The 22,445-nt window shown below is 48.9% G+C and overlaps 1 long non-coding RNA gene across 4 annotated transcripts in view; it reads left to right on the top strand.

Annotated features, from left to right (window-relative positions):
• Window positions 1–22,445, top strand: part of LOC123334861 — a 43,758-nt gene that overhangs the window by 5,374 nt on the left and 15,939 nt on the right. For 2 of the 4 annotated variants that reach the window (XR_006553030.2, XR_006553031.2), the window contains exons 2-3: window positions 212–913; window positions 14,979–16,475. The exons of 1 other annotated variant lie outside the window; for it this stretch is intronic. This is a non-coding gene — a long non-coding RNA (uncharacterized LOC123334861). The remainder of the gene's footprint in view (window positions 1–211; window positions 914–14,978; window positions 16,476–22,445) is intronic. One more of the 4 variants, XR_006553029.2, reaches the window with a different exon arrangement.

Here is a 22,445-nt window from a genome sequence, read left to right as displayed (position 1 = left end):
GTAAATAGAGGGTCTTGTTAGCAGTTGGGGGGGACCACCATCTGTCCAGTCCTGAACCAGAGAGCTGGCGACCACATATCTCCTCCACTCATTCATGTCCAGGTCAAATCCAAAGTCAGTGTTTTGTTTTTCTCAAGCTTTTATTTTGAGATGATTTTAGACTTAGACCTGAGTTGCTAAATACCACAGACTTGTGTGTATCTTTTACCAGGTCCCCTCTAATGTGAACATAGAAGCGTCCTGTAATCATCAAAGCAGAGAAAAACACCTAAGAAATCACCACGGGTACAGCTGTGTTAACCCAGCTGCGGACGTTGCTGGATGTCACTGGCTTGGATGTAGTGGGGACAAGATGTGAGGCTCGTGCGCGGCTCAGATTCTAGGAGCAGAATGTGGTCCTCACGCTGGAAGGTGACTGCCCGTCCTCTGTGCCTCCAGCCCCGCGGCAGAGCTGCAGACCCCTTCTCCTGCTGCTGCGGTCTGCGAGCCAGAGGCGCTGGAGACGTGGGCCTCATCTGCCCCCAGGATGGTCGCACTGAGGTCGCCACAAAGGGGGTGGTCGGTGGAAACCTCGGAGAAGTCAAGAGAAGCAGCAAAGGAATGAAATCTTCTGTAGGAATTTAAGTGTTTATAGAAATTTAGAGTTTTCCATAAACATGTAAACACAAGTACGTTGATGCAGACTTACTGGGTACAGCAGCCCTGTTGCTTCTCCCGGGGCGGGTCACAGGGCTTTATGGGCGATAAATCTCACAGCTGCGTGCCCCTCGGCCTCGCTTGCTCCACCACTGCACCGGATAAACCATGAGTCGGCCTGGAGTCGGGCCAGGCCGAGCATCCCCTCCCTTGGTGTGGCCTCTCCTCTTCGATCGTGCAGAAGGGTCAGGAGCCCCCCGCCCCCTCCGTGTGCTAGGTGAGTTCTGCTCCATTGCTGTGGCTGCCCACGTCTGTGTGTCCACGCGGAAGGCTGTACCCATGGGGTGGGTCCTTTGGGGTTGAGGGTGGGAATCTTCCCCAGATCCAGTGCAGGGTCTCCTGGGGAAGACACGTTGGGGGAGACTGTGCTCTGCAGTTTGCTGGGGCCTGGAAGTGATGGGTGGGGGAAGGACAGGGCAGGTGCAGACACACAGGAGGGCCTTTGTCCGACAGCTGCATGTGGGGCCCATGTATTAGTCAGCTCGTGCAGCTGTAACGAAACACCTGGACTGGCTGGCTCAGCTCCAGACATGTGTCCTCACACAGTCGGGAGGCTGGAGGCCCAAGCTCAAGGGGCCAGCAGGTTGGGTTTCTCCCAAGGCTTCTCCTTGGCTTTTTGCTGGGTCTTGTGGCCTCTTCTCTTGCCAGATTCCTGGGGTTTCTCCCTGGTCTCCTGTTGGATCAGGGCCCTACCCTTGTAACCTCATTTAACCTGAATTGCTTCTCCAAAGGCCCCATCTCTGAAACGGTCACATTTGGGGTTAGGGCTTCAACGTAAGAGTTTTGTGGCTGACAGCCCGCTGTAGCTATAGCGATCTGGAGGTCTGACATGGAGCCTGCTGGGTAGTGATAGTGGTCGAGAGCGCGGCTTCCCTGGTGGCTCAGCTGGCGAAGAGTCTGCCTGCAAAGCAGGAGACCCCGGTTCCATTCCTGGGTTGGGAAGATCTGCTGGAGAAGGGATAGGCTACCCACTCCAGTATTCTTGGGCTTCCTTGGTGGCTCAGATGGTAAAGAATCCGTCCACAATGCGAGAGAGCTGGGTTTGATCCTTGGGTTGGGAAGATCCCCTGGAGAAGGGAAAGGGTACCCACTCCAGTATTCTTGCCTGGAGAATCCCCAGGACAGAGAAACCTGATGAGCTGCAGTCCATGGGGTTGCAAAGAATCAGACATGACTGAAGCGGCATAGCACACGCAAGCATGCACTGGTTATGATTAGTTTAAAATATTATTAAGAGTTGAAGCTCTTGCTTGCTATAGAGATCCTTTGTTCCTGAGGACCTGGGTGTGAGAGGCAGACGCAGAGGCGGTAATGCGTGTCCGAAACACGTGCACACCCCACAGAAACCTGACCCTGGGGTCATACTCTCAGTGTTTTCTTGTGTGTATGGACCCAGCCCACCAGAAGGGGAAGTGCGTGTGCCCACTGAATCTGCCCACACCAGGCTAGTCACTGTGGACAGTTCCTGCTTAACCTCTGTTTTGACCCAGAGTTTCCTGTAAGCTGGTTATTAATTACACCTGCTTTCACAAAGATTAAGATCAGTTAGTGAAACTCTTGGCCGTTACTGGACTCAAATAACCTAGCTTGGCCCTTTGGTTCCATAGATATTTATCGAGAGCTTCTTATGTTACAGTTGGTGTTGGGGATACAGAATTGAAGAAGACAGGCCTTGTTTTCAGGACAAGAGAGAGACAAGGGAGGAGAAGATGGTGTCATATAAGAAGGATTTTAGAGACGTGGATGTTGACACAGGGTGAGGTCCATGCCCATAGTAAAGGGTGTTTGGCTCATCCTGGGCTGAGGATGGGGATGGGTGGGGAAGGGTTCCAATTCTCCTAATGGGCTGGAATCTAAGTAACCTAGAAGCATAATTCCTAAACATTCCTTTAAAAAACGGAGTCACACTGCTACCGAAGAAACCATTCAGCAGATAGAAAATAGTTCCAGTGTTTGATCAGATTCAATGTGCTCAGATGTTGTATTGAGTAGTATACATAGAAAATCCGAAGAATCTACAGGTGAATATTAGAATTGGTGGGTAAAGTTTTCACGGTTAGTACCTGCACTTCTATACGCTGTCATTAGATAATTAGAAACAAAGTCTTAATAACTTACTTGTAGCATCACAAAGATGAAATGGCTGACGGTTAATCTACTGAACAAAGTGCAGGGTCTCCATACGGAAAAGTGTAAAACTTGGTTGAAATAAATTAAAGATCCTTCTATGTGAAGAGACTTGCTGTATCAATGGATTAGAAAACACTTTTTTGTAAAAATGTCGTCATCACACATACATCTGTAGATTCAGTGGAGTTCCAATAAAAATTGTGCAGTGTTTGTGGAAACTGATAGGCTGATTAAAGAATTTGTATGAAAATGAAAATGGCCAAGAGGAGTGAAGGCAGTTTTTAAAATAGTTTTATTGCTTATGGCTGTGTCTGGTTGCTGCGAGCGGGGCGACTCCCGCTGTGGAGCACAGGCCTCTCGGGGTGGCTTCTCTCGTTGTGGAGCACGGGCTCTAGAGCTCAGCCTCGGAGGCTGTGACCCATGGCTCTTCCTGGACCAGGATCGGACCAAGTCTGCTGCATCGGCAGGCAGATTCTTTACCACTGAGCCACCAGGGAAGCCGGGAGGCGATTTTTAAGAAAGGAAATAGTTGGAGAACGACCTGTTTGTGAACATCCAGCATCGTCGACAAAGGCCCGAGCTGTAGAACAGCATCTCGCCTCACGGTTTTCCGTGTCGTGATCCTTCGTTTCCTTCTGTGTCAGTCAGCTCAGCCTGACGTGACCAAGTACCGCTGACCGGGTGGCTTCGTCAGCAGGCGTCTGTGTCTCCCAGTTCTGGAGGCTGGACCTCTGAGCCCAGGCTGCCAGCGAGGTCAGGCTCTGGGGAAGGCTGCCCTCGCTTGGGTTGCAGAGGCCGACCCCTCCCCGTGACCTCTGTGGGCCTTCCCTCAGTGAGGGTCGGGGAGCTGTCTGGCATCTGCTCCTGTGAGGACACTAATCCTGTTGGACTGGGGGTCCTTCCCTCATGACCTCATTTAACCTTTATCTCCTTCGAGGCCTCATCTCCAGATGTGGCCACGCTGGGGGTCAGGGCATCAGCCTGTAAGTCCTCGGGGACACAGACATTCACCCCAATGCAGTGTCCTCTCCTCAGGATTTACAAGCTTAGGCTGGACTCTTGGTCATTAATTTGTAACTTTTTCTCATCCATGCACATAAGGTGAATGTTTTCCTTCAGGTGCCATGGGAGCCGTTTCCAAGGTTTGTATCATGTTCCTCTGCATTTGGTTCTGAATCTGTCGTTTCTTTTCAGAGCAACCCCTGCCGGCCCAGCTACATTTCCCTCCTCCCCCGTTCAGCTGCAAGGGCAGCACTGCAGAGGTTAAATCTTGGATTTTACTACTGGGTTTTAATGACTCTGTGACCATAGTGCCTGGGTTCAAATACCAGCTGTTTTATTTATTAGCTCTTTGACAGCGGGAAATTACATAATTCCTCCGTGACGCAGTCTTCTGAACTGGTCTGGGTGTGGTGTATGTGTGTGTGTGAGAGAGAGAGTGTGTGTATATGGTGTGTGTGGTGTATATGTGAGAGTTTATATATGGTGTGCATGTGTTTGTGGTGTGTATTTGAGAGTGTGTGGTGTGTGTATATGGTATGTGTGAGAATGTGTGTGTGTATGTGAGAGTGTGTGTATGTGAGAGTGTGTATATGGTGTGTCTATTTGGTGTGTGGTGTGTATGTGAGTGTATGTGTATGGTATGTGTGAGTGTGCGTATGTGAGTGTGCATATGAGTGTGTGTATGGTATGTGTGTATATGAGTGTGCATATGAGTGTGCATGAGTGTGTGTATATGGTGTGCATGAGTGTGTATGTGAGTGTATATGGTGTGTGTGAGTGCATATGTGAGTATGCATATGTGAGTGTATGTGTATGGTGTGTGTATATGGTCTGTGTGTGCATATGTGAGTGTGTGTGTGTAAGGGGTGTGTATATGGTGTGTGTGAGTGTGTGTATGTGAGTGTGTGAGAGTGTATATAGTGTGTGTGTATGGTGTGTGTGAGTGCGTATGTGAGTGTGTATGGGGTGTGTATATGGTGTGTGTGAGAGTGTGTATATGTGAGTATGTGTGTATGAGTGTGTGTGTATGTGCAAGTGTGTGTGTATGGTATGTTTGTATATGGTGTGTGTGATTGTGTGTATGTGAGTGTGTGTATATATGGCACGTGTGAGTATGTATGTATATGGTGTGTGTGTGGTGTGTATGTGAGTCTGTGTATGGTGTGTGTATATGGTGTGTGTGAGTGTGTGTGTGTGGTGTGTGTATATGGTGTGTGGTGTGTATGTGAGAGTGTATGTATATGATGTGTGTGGTGTGTATGTGAGAGTTTATTTATGGTGTGTGTATATGGTGTGTGTGTGGTTATGTGAGACTGTGTGAATGTGTGTGTGGGGTGTGGGTGGGTGCGTGACCTCCCTCTGGCCTGGTTTGCATCTATCCAACCAGACCGTCTGCCTCTTGGCTCCTTGGGGGGCTGGATGCAGGCGCGGTGGCTCTGGCGTGTATGAAGGGGGCTCTCTGCCTGGAGTCCCAGCTCCCTCCAGGCACTTACGTTCACACCCCACCCTCCTGTGCTGCCGGCTGGTCCTCCCGTGTCTTGTGGATGATCTTGCCTCTCCAGACCCTGTGGAGACAGCCGGCATCTTTACCCTGCATCCGTCCTCGGTGCCTTTGGTGGTTCAGCGTTCATCCCTTGCAGGGCCCATGCTCAGAAGCTGAGGGGGGCAGCCCTGTCTCTGGTTCCCAGGGCCTCGGGGCACCAAAGTCCTGCTGGCAACATCCTTCTCTTTTTACTCTTAGCTTCTGGTGTTTTCTAGTCTTTCTGTTGCACTCAGCTATGTAGTTTTCTGAATGTTGTATTTTAAACTAGTTCTCTGTGTAATACAGTGGGAGTTGTCCTGTTTTCATTAGTTCTGCCCCCCAAATCCCTGGAAGTAGGCCTCATCAGGATGCCATTTTTGTTTTACTAAGTAAGTGACACCGCTTCAACTGGCCTGGAGTGAGTGAGGCCACATGAACAGTTCCTGAAGTTCATTTAGTCTATACTTTCTTTAGAGAAGCATCAGCACTCCTCCTCACTCAGGTGTGATTCCCATCTCCGGATGCACCACTTCCAACAGACACCTCGTCTTACTCAAAACTAGAAGTCAGGCTGATCGTGGTTTCCTCCTAGCTGGGCAGTGCAGGGTCATCCTGTTTGTGGACTTTGTCCACAGTAACTTTTCACATATAAAGTTTGTCTAATGGTCTAATAACCCCAGTGTCTGCATCCTGGAACCCTCCTCATACCAGCCCTCTGCTTTCTTCCACATGTTGGTCAAAAGATCCGTCAAGGACCGAGTATTTTTTGCAGCCTAAGTAGGTTCATAAGCAGCTCAGAGGCTCTTTGGGAGGAAGTGGGTGGCTGTCCAGACTGTATGTGCGAGTGCGTTGCAGTCTCAAGAGGAGTATGTATAGAGTATAGAGTGTAATGGGACCCCCAAGATTGTTCAGATTCTCTTCTGTTTTGTTGAAGTTCATAAAACCCTTAAATTATAACTATGAAGCAAGTATCTTGCACTTTTGGCCAACTGCCTGGGGTTGTTTTAAGTTGGATCTTATAAATATTCCATGAAGTCCTCTGTAACGGGGCTGCTTTCTCCTGGCAGTCAGCCTGGGTGGATGGCATCTGAAGCATTTATGCCATCTCTGCAAAACTTGACAAAAACATTTTAGGCATTAGTAGTTGTGTTAATAAATTACTCCACACCAAGACCATATATTATTTAAGAAAATTCTTGGAACCGATTACTCTTCGGTTTTACTTGTGACACTTGGCAAACCATTGAGAGCCTACAAAGATCAATTTAGCTCTGCACCTCCGAAGGGAGCATGGGAGGAATACCCAGTGCAGCAGCGCTGTGCTGTCTTCCCTGTGAGGAGAGGAACCGATAGAACAAGGTCACTGCTTTTGTTTGAGGAGCTCATTACATCCTGACAGTCGTATTGAGCATTTGGAGTTAGATGCCCTTTTGTGCGTGTTCCGGTCAGGACCAACTCCACACGCCAAGGCAGGGTGCATTCGTGCTGTGAATAGGAAAACTATCTTCATAGAAAATTTAAACTCTTATGAAAGACTGGAGTGTAGTCGACTTACAGTGTTGTGTTTCAGGTGTATGGGGCAGTGACCCATGACGCATATATAAATCCTCTTAATATATACTTTTTATACATATGATTCAGTTATGGATATATTTTTATATATGTATGCTTTTCAGATTCTTTCCCCTTATAGGTTATTACAAAATATTGAGTATAGCTCCCTGTGCTATACTAGGTCCTTGTTGGTTATCTGCTTTGTGTATAGGCTTGTGTATATGTTAATCCCAAACTCCTAGTTTATCCCTCCCCTTCCCCTTTTTTCTTTGGTAACTGTAAGTTTGTTTTCTGTTCTATGCCTGTGAATTTCTTTCTTAAGCTCCTTTTTTTTTTTTTTAATAGTGGGAAAATTAACATCCTCAAATACAAAATATTCTGTATTTTAATACATTGAAAGATATAAAAGCCATTAGAATGTTGATTTATGCTTCCAGATTAATTCTTTTGGGAAAACTTTAAAATAAGGAACATCCTGCCATTGGGGGCATTTCTTATAACTCTGTAGCTTTATTGTTAATTCTAAAAATTTTGTCTCTTAAATGATCTTTTTTCCCCCCTTTTTAAAAGAAAAATTCAGGCTTGTGATTCCTATAAAAGTCATGCTACCCAAGCACGTTTAACCGTGTCTGCACTGTCTGCTGGCTCGTGCAACGTGCAGCAGGCTTTGGAGTGTTGATCTGGACATGACCTGGGAGAGCCCGTCAACCTGCAGGCTGAGGCCAGGTGTGTGGGCATCTCGGAGTCGTGCTCTTGTGCTTTAGCTTGGTGTAGTGTGTATTGTAAGTCCTGGGGCTTCTTATTTTTATAATTTCCTACTCACCTTCCTTTAGACTTGTGGATCACTTTGACTGAATTGAAGAGTAGCTTGTGACTGCAACATAAAAAATGTTAATAACCCATTGCTTTTCAGCTGTGTTGAGTGCTGTGCAATGGAAACAAAATACAAGAGTAAATTGATGCAGAGCCTGAAAAAATTGCTAACATAACAGTAATGGCTGATTTCACATGCTCATCAGAATTCATTATTATGTTCATTGATTTACTTTATAATAGGGTGTGAATATATTTATTTGTGATTTATGGGTCCAGTATTTATGAGTGGGCTTCCCAGGTGGCACAGTGGTAAGGAATCGGCCTGCCCAGTGCAGGAGACACAGAGGCATGGGTTCAAGCCCAGGGTTGGGAAGATCCCCTGGAGTGGTAAATGGCAACCCACCCTAGTAATTCCATGGACAGAGAAGCCTGCTAGGGTGCAGTCCTGGGGGTCACAAAGAGTTAGACATGACTGAGAAGCATGGCATGGCATGGAGTCCAGTGATTTGTTTTGTATATTGAGATTCCATGTACATTTTTCTCCAGAAAGGGGCCCTGTTACTAAAGATATTTAAAAACTCTGATATGGTGGCGAGAGCATGGGGTGAGCCAGATCTGAGTTGAATTCAACCCTGAAAGGTACTAGTGTGTCAAGTGTCAAGTTACCTGACTTCTCTGAGACTCAGTTTCTCTGTGGATTAAATACGGATGGTACCTACACCATAGGTCTCTCATGAGGAGTCAATGAAGGGCTGTATGTAATACATCCATCGAATACAGTGCAGAGTATAGTCACAGATGGTACCTGTGGTCTTGGTACTGTGGTGATGTCATGGGATTCTTTAAACCAGCAAAATCAAGAATCAAGAATTCAGGACAAATGAGTGGAGAAGTCTCAAAGTTGTCTCTTCATCAAGAAACATGGTGTTAATTAAAACTGAAGTAAGTTTAGAAGTGAAGAGAGGTAACGAATCTGGTGTGGAATGGGCTGTTTTTATGTACATTGTGTTTACATTTGATAAACAAGAATTACCAGTTGGCTTTCAAATGATAAAACAATGAAGGCATTGTTAGCAATGTTAATAGTGGAGATTTATCTTACCATATTTTGTGTTGTCTGCATGCACAGTCACATACAGTCTAGAATTGCACAGTATACTTGTATACATTTAGTAGCTATTGTACTATTTTTATTAATTTAGAATTCAAGAATTGTGAATTTGGAAAGACCGTTAGCTATTACAGTAAGTCCCCTACATATGAATGAGTTTCATTCTGAGAGCATGTTCCTAATAAGCCCAGTTTATTCGTAAATCCAACAAGGGTAGCCTAGGTGCCTAACTAATGTAATCAGCTATGTAGTACCATATTGTAATAGGCTTATAATACTTTTCACACAAACAATACATAAAAAAAAAACAAAAAAAAAAAACATTTTAACTGTTACAGTACCTTGAAAAGTACAGCAGTGCTTATTTAACTTACATGCAGAGTACATCATGAGAAACACTGGACTGGATGAAGCACAAGCTGGAATCAAGATTGCTGGGAGAAATACCAATAACCTCAGATATGCAGGTGACACCACCCTTACAGCAAAAAGTGAAGAAGAACTAAAGACTCTCTTGATGAAGATGAAAGAGGAAAGTAAAAAAGTTGGCTTAAAACTCAACGTTCAAAAAACTAAGATTGTGGCATCTGGTCCCATCACTTCATGGCAAATAGATGGGGAAACAGTGGAAACAGTGATAGACTATTTTCCTGGGCTCCAAAATCACTGCAGATGGTGACTGCAGCCATGAAATTATAAGATACTTGCTCCTTGGAGGAAAAGCTATGACAAACCTAGACAGTATATTAAAAAGCAGAGACATTACTTTGCCAACAATGGTCCATATAGTCAAAGCTATGGTTTTTCCAGTAGTTACCTATGGATGTGAGAGTTGGACCATAAAGAAAGCTGAGCGCCGAAGAACTGATGCTTTTGAACTGTGGTGTTGGAGAAGACTCTTGAGAGTCCCTTGGACTGCAAGGAGATCCAACCAGTCAATCCTGAAGGAAATCAGTCCTGAATATTCATTGGAAGGGCTGATGCTGAAGCTACAATAATTGACCACCTGATGCCAAGAGCTGACTCATTGGAAAAGACCCTGATGCTGGGAAAGATTGAAGGCGGGAGGAGAAGGGGAAGACAGAGGATGAGATGGCTGGATGGCATCACCGATCCCATGGACATGGGTTTGAGTAAATTCTGGGACATGATGAAGAACAGGGAAGCCTGGCGTGCTGCAGTCCATGGGGTTGTAAAGAGTCAGACACGACTTAGTGACTGAACAGCAACAACACAGCAAGCATACAGCAGCTGGCACACAGGGGCTGGCATCACGTGAACAGGCAGGAAGAGTCACTGGGGGAGGGCGAGGAGGTGCAGATGGTAGAGCTGAAGGGCTATCAGCAATAGGAGACAGAAGGCAAGCTACAGTTCCTCTCACGCCTGTTATTGATGGAACACACGTTTGCATCTCTGAAAAACTTGAAGTTTCGTATGTAGGGAACTTACTGTGTTTAGACTATGTTAGCTCACTTTAAAGGTGATAGAAATGAGGCTGGAGGAGTGAAGAAACTGGTGTAGACTAATTGTTAGCTAATCAGCAGGAGGTGAGACCCAGAGCCCGATTTCCTGATGCTCGGGCTGGCATCCGTGTCTTTGCCCTGGGACCACTCCAGGCTGGGCTGCTGGGACTGTCTGCTCCAGACATCCAGCCACATCTTCGGGCTGGGCGCCAAAGAGCATGCGGGTTGAGTGTCGTAACTTCTGGAAGGGGAGATAGGATCCCTCGGATGGGATTCCTTTGAAGGCTTTGCTTAACAGGGCGTACCTTTCTCTGTTGGGGTTAGATAGTGGTTCTTTGGTTTTAATTGATGGTCTGTGATCAAATATTGTACTGTCCCACTTTCTGTCCTCTTAGCACGTCAGTTATACCTACTTGTAAATTTTTCATTAGTGACTGCTGGACAGTATGCAACATATGTTTGCAGCTAATCTAAGTTCACTTCCAGCTACCTTTTACTTAGGCATCCCAGTCCCCTGATGCCCCCGCCCACTGCCTTCTAACACTGCTGCTGTTCACTGCCTGTACCCCAGGACGGTAACCGCCTGCTGCGTCCTTACTGTGATGACTTCCCACAAACACTTGTCTGTGACGTGAGTTAAGAATAAGGATAAAATTATTGTCCTTTTTTCGTTTATTCCTTCTCTGTTCTCTGCCTCTCTGTAAGTGGAGCTGTGAGTGGCTCCTGACCTCTGCCGTGTTCCTCAGGTGAGAGAAAGGTGGGGCGGGCTGGACAGTGATCCAGGTTGGATGGGTCTTTCCCCACCGAGTAGACCTTTGTGACAGTGAGCGCCCCAGGTAGCTTTACAGAATGATTCTTTTCCCTTTCTGCCAGAAACAGAGGAGGATTTTTCTTGGCTGCTCACCTGAGAATCTGGAGGTGTTCCTAGAGGTTTAGCGTGACTGTGTAGGGTCCCCCGGAGACTGTGGCCCCAGGAATCTCTCCAGTGTGTCCACCCATAACCCCAGCACCGACACCTCCGTCCCCAAGTGCCTGCCGGTTACGGCTGCACTGCTTCTGTTTCGGGTAAAACCTCACCATGACTGTCTGACTCTTCTGCCTCCAGTTCTCGGGGCAGTGGTTTGCCCTGTGACCCCAGTTTCTGATGGATCCAAAAAAGGGAACTGATTTTCTGTTCAGGAAACTTTTTCTTTGCTGTCGGGACAGGAGGAGCAACTTCTAAGCTCTTTACATGTTGGGATAATGGCAATGACTGAATTTTTATTAATGTCTTTTATAACAGTTGAACATATAAGGAAGGAATTGTTTTAAAGTCCTTTATCTGTGTCTGTTGCTTCATACATTTAGATAATTTTCCTATTAAAATATCTTACAAGCATTTGAAACCAGGAAGTTTGTTTAGGCTATTCTGAATATTACCATTTTTATATTATTATTTTTTTTCTTTTTGCAAAAAGTGGATTAATGTTATTTTTCTACAGAATACTAGCCAGTGAAATTGAACCAGTGAAGTTGCTCAGTCGTGTCCAACTCTTTGCTATCCCATGGACTGTAGCCTACCAGGCTTCTCCATGCATGGAATTTTCCAGGCAAGAATGCTGGAGTGGGTAGCCTTTTCCTTCTCCAGGGGATCTTCCCGACCCAGGGGTTGAACCCAGGTATCCCACATTGCAGGCAGACGCTTTACCGTCTGAGCCCAATTCTGGAAATATCACTTAAGAATGTAATTCTGCACGAAGCGGCTTTGAGCACAAAGTTGTGCTCTGTGTGCAGTGTCTGCTGGGGTTAGTATCTAAACCATTCGTCACTTATCTTACACTGTCTACTCTGTGAATTACCTTGTGACATGGTGACATTCTGTCTGTCCAGCCATCTGTAGCTCCTTGGCTACAAGGATGCTGTGTTATATTTCTCTAAATGCCGCCCCCCCACCCCCGGCCATGAAATGTGGCACACTTGTGGTTTTTAGTCAGCACGGATGAGCATGCTGGGCACTGGGCAGTGACGTGATGAGCAGGAAGAAGTGGTCCCAACCTGTGGGGTCTGGGTTCCGATCTAGAAGACAGCGGTCCTGGGAAGACTGTGCAGACGGTTTTAGTTGGGCTGAGATAGGCACTGTGAGGGAAACACCTTTTGCAGAGTCGTACACGCAGGGGGACTGAACTGTCGTAGGAGCGCAGGATCGGTTGGTTTATGCTGAGGAAGCTGTGTCTCAGGACATTTCTGCTTGTGGAGGAGGCACAACTTTCCAGTCCATCCACGATGCAGGTGACGTTTTTCAGAAGCAGCCCCCACCCCTTCCCGTGGGATGCTGTGTCAGCAGACCTTGATGTCACCGAGGTGCTGCTGCGGAACTTGGCCTTCACTTTGTAAACTCCGTCAGGATCTCGTTGCTGGCTTGGTGTGGCTTCTGTTAGTGTTTTAGGGACTGTGTGGCTGGATTCCATTTAAGCTTCCGAAAATCCATGGTCCTGGTGAGTCACCCACGGAAGCAGAAGTGAGCGCTCAGCCCGGCGTGACTGAGCGTGGTTGCGACCCCGTGGTTTGTGCTGTGACGGCTGTTATTTGTGTTTCACTGCAAATATTCCAGACTGAAGAGATTCAGATCTGGAGATTTCGAAAAGTCAAAAGAAAAAATCATGACATTTTACTTGATTGTATTTCTGATTTTCAAAATTGTGCATGAAAATTGACATGACCATTGTGCATTTTGACTGTTAACCTTGGATGTTTCTTACACCAGTGATCAGACTTGCTGAAAGAGGAGTTTACAAAAGCTGGGGAGCAGTTGCTGGAGGGGGGCAGGTGGTTTCTTGATGCTGAGATGGTGATGGGAAGATCTCTTGGCTCTGGGGTGTTGCTTGTGTCTGGGTTGCAGTCTCTCCGGGCCAGGTGTCCCCCATCCCGGCCCCCACCGTGCAGGGGCGTCCCTGTCATGGCATCCACACAGGGATCAGCTGTGACTGCTTACCCTGGAACTCACTCATTGGATTGAAACCTCTTAGTGGGGAAGTCACGTCTTCCTCGTGCACCCTTGTATCTCAGCACAACACCAGTGACTTGGCAAGTCTCTAGAAATATTTGTTGCATGAATCAAATAGTGTCTAACAGCTATTATATACCCACTATATATTCAGTAGTAAGAATCAGTTCAGTCGCTCAGTTGTATCAGACTCTTTGCGACCCCATGGACTGCAGCACACCAGACCTTCCTGCTGTTGCTGCTGCTAAGTCACTTCAGTCGTGTCCGACTCTGTGTGACCCCGTAGACGGCAGCCCACTGGGCTTCTCCGTCCCTGGGAGTCTCCAGGCAAGAACACTGGAGTGGGTTGCCATTTCCTTCTCCACCAGATCTTCCTGTCCATCACCAATTCCCAGAGCTTGCTCAAACTCATGACCATTGAGTTAGTGATGCCATCCAACCATCTCATCCTCTGTCGTCCCACTTCTCCTCCTGCCTTCAATCTTTCCCAGCATCAGGGTCTTTTCCAATGAGTCAGTTCTTCACATCAGGTGGCCAAACTATTGGAGTTTCAGCTTCAGCATCAGTCCTTCCAGTGAATATTCAGGACTGATTTCCTTTAGGGTTGACTCGTTTGATCTCCTTGCAATAAGAATAATGAAAAATAAACTTTAGCTTAACCATTTCATTGGCGGAGACAAAATACATGAGACAGTGATGCAGTAGTACGGCCCTGTACTTAGGGAGATCCCAACTGTATGCAGATGGCAAGTTCAGCAAGATTTCAGAGAAGAAGCTGAACATGCATCCTTGAGGTCCAGGTCTGTTTCATGGAGAAGGAGCCTGAAAACAGTCGAGGGTGAGGCGGTGAAACCATGTTGGTGGACGTGTGTGCAGCCCTGAGCGTTTGAGTTCTAACGTATGAAACTTCTGGGGTCCAAGTCGATGAGAGCTGATATGTATGATATCTGTAGGGAAAGGGGAATGATCGTATGAAGGAATTGGGAAAAATTGACGAGGAACAGAAAGAAATAAAGCGGGGGGTATGGGAGCCGTCAGTCAGAACAAACTGGTGAACCCTTTTTCCCTGGACCGAAAGGGCCCGAGTCCCGGCGGTTGGGTGTTCTGCTCTTGCTTCATGGGAGAGCAGATCCATGGTGACCGTGGCGTGTGTTTGGCTTTTTATGGAAGGTAGGGAAAGTAGGGATAGTCAGCCCAGAGCCTTCCTTTGTAAGTAATTTTAATGAAGAGAGGCTTGTAAAGATCCAGCTCTGCTCCTTGGACAGACCTGGGAGGTTGTTTTTTGCATCCTGAGATTCCGCGAAGCCTAGTGGCCCTTCATTTGTCAGAGCCCTCACCTCTTCAGCCGCTTGTTGAATCGCCTCCTTGTTTGCCTGTCTGTTCGGTCATTTCCGAGTCTTTTCAACCCCATGGACTGTAGCCCGCCGGGCTCCTGTGTCCATGGGATTATCCTGGCAACAATACTGGAGTGGGTTACCTTTTCCTTCTCCAGGGGATCTTCCCAACCCAGGGATCGAACCCGCATCTCCTGTATCTCCTGCATTGGCAGGAGGATTCTTTATCACTGGGAATCTGCCTCCTTGATTATATAACTGCTTTTCTTTTTTTTTTAATCTGAGGTTTCGTTGTTTTTCATGTTCCTTTAGTTTTTTGCTTTCTCCCTTACAATGTGACTTCTTGTGTCTGTCCTAAATTTCCTAGAATTGAACCCTATTTAAAGACTATTTGATAAAAAATGAAATCAACAGAACTTCTCCAGTGGTGTAGCAGATAAGAATCTGCCTGCCAGTGTTCAGTCCCTGGTCTGGGAGGATCCCACATGCCTCGGAGCAACTAAGCCTGCGCACCGCAACTGCTGAAGCCCCCGTGCCTAGAGCCTGTGCTCCGCAGCAAGAAAGGTCACCACAGCGAGGAGCCCGAGCGCTGAAACAGGGTGGCCCTGCCTGCGGCAGCCGGCACGCCCGAGTGCAGCAGTGAAGACGCAGCCCGGCCGCAAGTAAATGCAGTGAGAAAAGAGCTGAGCATCTTAAACAACGAAACAAACAAAGCCCCCGAGCCAGAGCACTGGGACACCGCCTCTGTTTCTTAGCACCCTGCGGCTTTAACACTGTTTCCTTTCTCGAGACCTAAGCAGCTGAGTGAAACTTCCGCAACAGCACGGCTGACCATTACAGCCACACTGAGTGGTGGTTCTATACTCCGATAGTTTCCTTAATAGTAATTACATTGAACGTGCCGTGTAATTCGAAGTTTATTTGCCAGGCAACTTTTGTATTTCATCGAAACGATGTGACTTACACAGCAAAGGTAATTATCTTATGATTATGAGGCTTTGACCCTGAACTGGGCCTTAATAATTACTTGCAGTTTCTGATGTAATTAAATCATGAGCCAGATCTTGCCTGGCCGGCAGGCAACTAACAGCAGGCACATAAGGACCGAACCGCAGGGGCATGGCGATAAAACCCTGCGCGCGGGCTCTGGCAGCCACGTGTGAGCAGAGCTACTCCCGGGACCCTTACTGGCCACTGAGCCATGACTGGCAACCACTCTGCTGCGTGCTCGGAGTGTTTTGAATCTGCCCACGTCTATTTGGAGCTCATGGAAGGTCAGCAGCACATGAGGGATGGGCCTTAGCCATGGACCTGACATCCAGACAGCACCACCATGTCTCCCCATGGATTGCTCAGGACTGGGGACATGGCCCCGCTTTGGACAGTGACACTTAGAATTTGCTGGGGGCTGCGGGGCAAGCTCTTTCTCTCCTAAGACTCAAGGAAAATCTCGCCTCCTGTGGTGGCGTCTTCCAGAGGGGGAAGTACGGAGCCCAGGTCACTGCGGGGACCCCCTGACCTGAAGCTGAGCCTGGGGCGCCGCCTCGTGGGAGGGAGGCCGTCGGGCTCCTGATGCTGTCACTGGGCCCTCGGATGGACCTTCAGAGCCCAGCTGACTGTGGCAGGCTGAGTTTCCTGTTCCGTGGAGGTGAAGGCGCAGCCGCTGATGTTGGTGATGTGTGGCCGTTTCTCCGGCAGCTTCCCGTGGTAGAAACGTCCCGTCTGTTCTCCAGCCTCCTGTTGCCTGCTGAGTGATTTCTGGCCGGTCCCAGCTTCCCCTGAACTGTGAGTGGAAAGAGACCCACACTACTGACAACCGTCAAATCAAGTGACCCGGAGGGACACTTGCAGAGAGGCGGTTCCGGTAAATCCCAGCAGGCTCCCGGGCAGAGCGGGGGTGTGGGCGTGTGTCCTGGTGCGTGCGTGTGGGCGTGTGTGTGGGCGTGTGTGCTGGTGTGGGCGTGTGTCCTGGTGCGTGCGTGTGGGCGTGTGTCCTGGTGCGTGTGTGTGGGCGTGTGTTCTGGTGCGTGCGTGTGGGCGTGTGTGTGGGCGTGTGTGCTGGTGCGTGCGTGTGGGCGTGTGTCCTGGTGCGTGCGTGTGGGCGTGTGTGTGGGCGTGTGTGCTGGTGCGTGCGTGTGGGCGTGTGTGCTGGTGCGTGCGTGTGGGCGTGTGTGCTGGTGCGTGCGTGTGGGCGTGTGTCCTGGTGCGTGTGTGTGGGCGTGTGTGCTGGTGCGTGTGTGTGGGCGTGTGGGCGAGTGCGTGTGTGTGTGTCCTGGTGCGTGCGTGTGGGCGTGTGTCCTGGTGCGTGCGTGTGGGCGTGTGTCCTGGTGCGTGCGTGTGGGCGTGTGTCCTGGTGCGTGTGTGTGGGCGTGTGTGCTGGTGCATGTGTGTGGGTGTGTGGGCGTGTGTGTGGGCGTGTGTCCTGGTGCGTGTGTGTGGGCGTGTGTCCTGGTGCGTGTGTGTGGGCGTGCGTGTGGGCGTGTGTGCTGGTGCATGTGTGTGGGCGTGTGTGCGAGTGCGTGTGTGTGTGTCCTGGTGCGTGCGTGTGGGCGTGTGTGCTGGTGCGTGCGTGTGGGCGTGTGTGCTGGTGCATGCGTGTGGGCGTGTGTCCTGGTGCGTGTGTGTGGGCGTGTGTGTGGGCGTGTGTGCTGGTGCATGTGTGTGGGCGTGTGGGCGAGTGCGTGTGTGTGGGTGTGGGTGCGTGTGTGTGGGCGTGTGTGCGGGTGCGTGTGTGCTGGTGTGTGTGTGTGGGTGGGTGCGTGTGTGGAGTGGTTACTCGTGGTAGCCATCCTCGTGGGGCTTTCCTGTTCCATCATGCACCCAGAGTTTCTTGTTTAAAAAATTCACAATGGGCCAGAAGACATTATAAACATGAGGATTTTCATCAGGAAGTGCCTTCTTCATCTTCAAGGATCTATTACGTTCTCTATTTTGTAAGCTCCCAGTTTGGTATGGGGCAAACTTGATTTTTTTTATTAAGAAAGTTTGGCCCTTTTCACGTTTTTAGTATGTCTTCATTTTAAACCTTGATTCAGCTAGCAGCTTCATAGATACCTTGTTTGTATTTTCTGGTCTTTCCAATTGTTTACACTGAAGGAGTCTCGACCCACCCCCCCCTCCCCGCCCGGCATCCACATGTTTGTAATTACTCATGGTTAGTTTATGTTTCTAAATTTAAGAAAACACTTATGGTGGCCCATCTATTTGATTAGGTATATCCTTGTGATTATAATATTGCTTCAGAGATTAATTTACAAAACATACAATTGACACTTTTAATTAATAGCCTGCCACAGAGCGGAGTTCAGTGATGTAACCTGGTGGTCCAGACCTACAATTTATGAACTATTAGTTAGCCATTAACTCATCTGCTCACACGACCTGTTGATCCATCAGCTGATGGAGAGTAGAGACCTGAATGATCCTAAAAGATATTTTACAGAACTTTCAAAAAATTTCCAGGAAAAAGTTGATCCTTGGATGAAAAAGAGTAGAAAAAAAGTTCATTAATTTCCAAGGCATTTCCTGCCCTCCACCACAAAACAGGCATGTAGTCATTTCAGTAATGCTATACTTAAAAAATTATTTCCCTAACTGCACAGCTGAAGTGACATGACTATTTTTAATTCTTAAAAAAAGAAGGGGGAATCAAAACTGATTTTTGCAAATCTTTGGAGTGCGTGATATGAGGCATCAATTTTAATTTGGCTTCATTTACTAAGTGCTTCATTACCTCATCCTTTGGTTTTAACTATGGATTTTCTATAAATCTTCGTACGGCTAAACATGATAAACTGCTTAACACACCACGGAACAAGGCAGTGCTTATTAGCACTTGAGAAGTTATTGATTGCTTGTCTTGATTAATCTTTTATGGGTCTCTGCTGTATTAATTCCAGAGAGAAGGCCCACTTCTACTGCAGTGGGCCTCATTCATACTTTCTACTTCAATTACAAGATTTTTGCTCCCTACAGCTATTAGTCTAGTTATGACTTTCCCAGCACAAATTCTTTTGGTCTCTATTTGTCAATAGTGAGCAATTAAAAATTAAATAGATCTTCGGTTATGTGTCAGCCTGGATGGGAGAGGGGGTGCTTTGGGGAAGAATGGATACGGGTGCACGCATGGCTGAGTCCTGCTGCTGCTCACCTGAAACTGTCCCAACATTGTTCATCGGCTATACCCCAAAACAAAAAGTTAAAAAAAGTTAAATTGATTTTCAAGACGTGCCAGTAAGATGAAAAGTGGGACCCAGATGTGTTTTATACACTTTAAAGCAAATTGAGATTTTAATTCATGTTTCAAAATAAAGTTTCCTTTCCTCCATTATGTAAATTTAAAATATATATACCCTTCTGCGTGTGTGCAGCTTCCAGTGTGTAAGCTGGGAAATCAGAAGTTCTTAAGCGAACAGCCAGTGGTACGTTCATTCTGATGTTCACTGCCAGTCGGGCCTGGGAGCTTCTGAAGCAGAGAGATCTCGCCTTGTGGGACTGAGTCGAGGGTGAGGGGGCGCTGGGCATGGGGCGCAGGGTCCCTGGTGCAGAGCAGCTGGGGGTGTAGGTGCAGGACCCCGGTTAGGGCAGGCAGCCTGGGGACACGCTTGAGGCCACACCTGCCAAGCTTCTGTTTCCAGACTGCAGGGGGGCTGCTGTGCCCCCCACTTCTGGGCCACCATCGCCTGAGGAAGAGCTGGAGCCCGGATGTGTTAGCCATCCCACCCAGGGCTGGGGTGTCATTCCTCAGAGCAAAGCGTCCTCCACGTTTCCCAACAAAGCTGTTCCCTGAGTCCATGTCAGCTGACTAAGATCTAGTCTACCACACACAACACACACGTTTATTTGCTTCAGCCTCAGAGCTGGCTGGTCAGTTAACACTGTCGGCAGGGATACTGCGGCCAGAGGTGGAGAAAGATGGAGGAGAAGGAGCAAAGGAACGCCTCTGGGGAGGAGGCCGAGCACAGAGCTGGCGGAACTGCAGAACCTGACAGGGCCCCTGTGGGCCGGCGCTCGCACAGTCTGGGGGAGGTGTCACACGGGCGTGATTGCGCATTAGCAGGCTCGCGGAACAACACTCAGTGTCAGCGTCATGTCCGCTTCTTTCTGAGCTCTTGTTTCCATTGCCCGTGGAGCCACATATGCTCCAGAAGGGTCGTTGTAAGGAAAATTTTTAGGCAACCGTGTTTACCGACTGCCGTGTCGTGTCATGGGTCTGAAACCCCTTCTGTCTCTGTGTTGTCCTTGACCCATCCGGGCAAGATGGGACGTGGATGCTCCCTCACCCCAGGAACAGCGAGCCAGCCTAGCAAACGGATCTTAGGCTGGAGATGCAAGTCAGTGTGTGCTCACGGCCAGCTCCAGAGGCGTGTTTCCAGCTGACTTTGGTTCTGTTGGTCTCCTTGAGGTCGTCAGTTCTGGGAACGAGACGCCATGTGTCAGTGAAAGGGTGGGTTAACTGAGAGTTAACCAGGAAGGGTCATTCATTTTTAGCTTTTAACTGAAATCAGAAAATCGTCTTCGTCCTTTACCAGCTTTCTGAACTTGGGCAAATCACTTAATCTCCTTTGTTCCTCCTGCTAATCTGTGCCTCTGAATGTTCTTGCAAGGATTACAGTAGGAAAAGTGTGCCCCTGCAAACAGGAGATACTAGGAAGGGGAAGTGTGCCCTGGCACACAGGAGATGCTCAGAGAGAGAAGTGTGTCCCCCACGCAGGAGAGGATCAGAGAGAAAGTGTGCTCCACACAGGAGATGCTCAGAGAGAGAAGTGTACCCCGCATACAGGAGATGCTCAGAGAGAAAAGTGTGCGCCGCATACAGGACATCCTCGGAATGTGGCAGCTTGATTTGAGTGAGCCAAAGTGTTAGTGAGCGTTTTGTGATGCAATGAAAATAGCTGAATCCTTCAATAATGATGGTGTTGACATAGCTCTATCTGCGTGCCAGGGATGGGGTCGGTGAGGATGAAGTTCCCACACTCTGCGAGCCCGTGTTCTACAGGCAGTCTTTTCCTGAGTGCTGGTTTCCAGACTGATTTCCCTTCTTCCGCATCAGAACGGTGGACCCTGGAGCTGAAGGCTGAATCCAGGGTGGTGGGTCGACTGTGACGCTGAGGTTTCTTTTCTCAGTTAAATGCTGGGTCTCTTTCTGAGGAGGTGATGGAGGTGGTGAAGGCAAAGTCTGGGAGTTCATCTGGGGGACGGAGGAGGTCAGATTAACCTTCCTGCTTCTGGCACGTTCTGACTCCTCCAGCTTGAAATTGTCAGGATGCCGAGGTACCAAGTTTTGGGGCCGGGTGTCTTGAAACCCATCCCTTCCTTTCTTCCCTCAGCACGCTCGAGCCCCAAGAGAATACAGATGAATATGTGTTTACATTTGTTTGCAGTGACAAGTGCAGTCAGGAGGGTGACCAGGGCCTCCTCAAGCTGGCCACTCAGGGAAGGTCTTTCTGAAGAGGTGACTGTTTTTTTAAATAAAAGTTTTTAATTTAAAAAAGTCAGAAGAAACAGTTTTATCAGAAGTGACAATGATTCATGTCCTCGATGTATGAAGAGTGTCTTAAAATCAGAGAAAGTTTCCAAATTAGAAAGGCACCAAACCGCAGTGTCTGAGTGGGGAGGGGTGAGAGGCGTTGGGGGCCGCCCGCGCCGCGCGGCAAGGGCTGCGGCTACCTGAGCAGAGCCCCTGCTGTCAAGGGCATGGCCCTCAAGTCCAGTGCTGGTCCCGTGACCTTCCAGGAGAGGCGGCCTGGACGCTGGCTCCGGAGGACGGGCGCCCCAGCCGTGAGGGCAGTCACCGTCTCTCCCCAGTAGCAGGGCCTGCCTGCCCCCTGCACGCGTCTCATGCCTGTCCGCAGGGTCCCGTTCCTGCCGTTCCCACTGTCTGCTGAGTTTTCTCTTCCACTGTGCTTCCCAGGTAAATCCTGCCTGGAGGAACAGGGGCTCAGGATTAGTCCTCAAATCAGCATCTTTAAAGGTTACGTGTGTCCTGGCTTCCATGAGCTGTTTGTGGCTTGGGTGTTGTTTTGCCCCAGTCATTCTTAAACCCACCCGTACTTCGTGCTTTACTGCTCTGCACGGCAGTGACATGGATCCGCGGCCACCTGTGAGGCTCCTGGAGCCCACCGGAGGCAGGCGCCCCCATGGCGGCCCCGTCCCGGGAGGAGAGGGCGCCGGGCGTGAAGATGCTCCGTGAACTTGGGGGGCACGAGCACCCCATTTTCTGGGACAGATGGGTATGTCTGGACCAGCCTGGCTAGTTCCTTCTTCCCGGTTCTGATCAGTCATCCTGAGAGCCTCTTGGAATGACTGAGTTCCTGTTGAGTCTCCCATGATGGTTGTGAATGTGAATAACAAGATCGTGGCTATGTAGCTGCTCACCCCTGTGGAGTGAGAGGGGGTCAGGACTCCACAGGAGGCGGGGCTGGGCAGAGTCCCTGCCCGGGGCCCACACCCTCACTGTCGTAGATGACTGAGGTGGTACAGGCTCACGGTCACTGTGAGATGACCGGTAAATCTCTCCGTCTCATAACAGACGTCAGCATAAAGCCTTCGTCCAAAGCACGGGGAGTGTGAGGGGCAGCCACGGGTAGACACATTCTGGGGGCGTTTCCTTGGCCTTTGAGCCAGCCCCCTTTCTCTGCGGCCCTCACCTGTCCAGGTGCGCTTGGGTGCAGACGTGTTTGTCTGACGTGCTCCGGCCACCCTCGCCTGGAGGGGCAGGACCAGGGTGGATGCTGGCCTGGGCCCTGCCATCAGGGTCTCCAGGAGATCTGAAGTTGGAGTCCCCCCACCCCTTAAACAGTCACCCGTCTGCTTCTGTCTGGACGTGTGCGAG

Source organism: Bubalus bubalis, chromosome 8 (assembly GCF_019923935.1).
Source record: "Bubalus bubalis isolate 160015118507 breed Murrah chromosome 8, NDDB_SH_1, whole genome shotgun sequence".
Taxonomy (NCBI): domain Eukaryota; kingdom Metazoa; phylum Chordata; class Mammalia; order Artiodactyla; family Bovidae; genus Bubalus; species Bubalus bubalis.
This window is presented reverse-complemented; position numbering and strand designations above follow the sequence as displayed.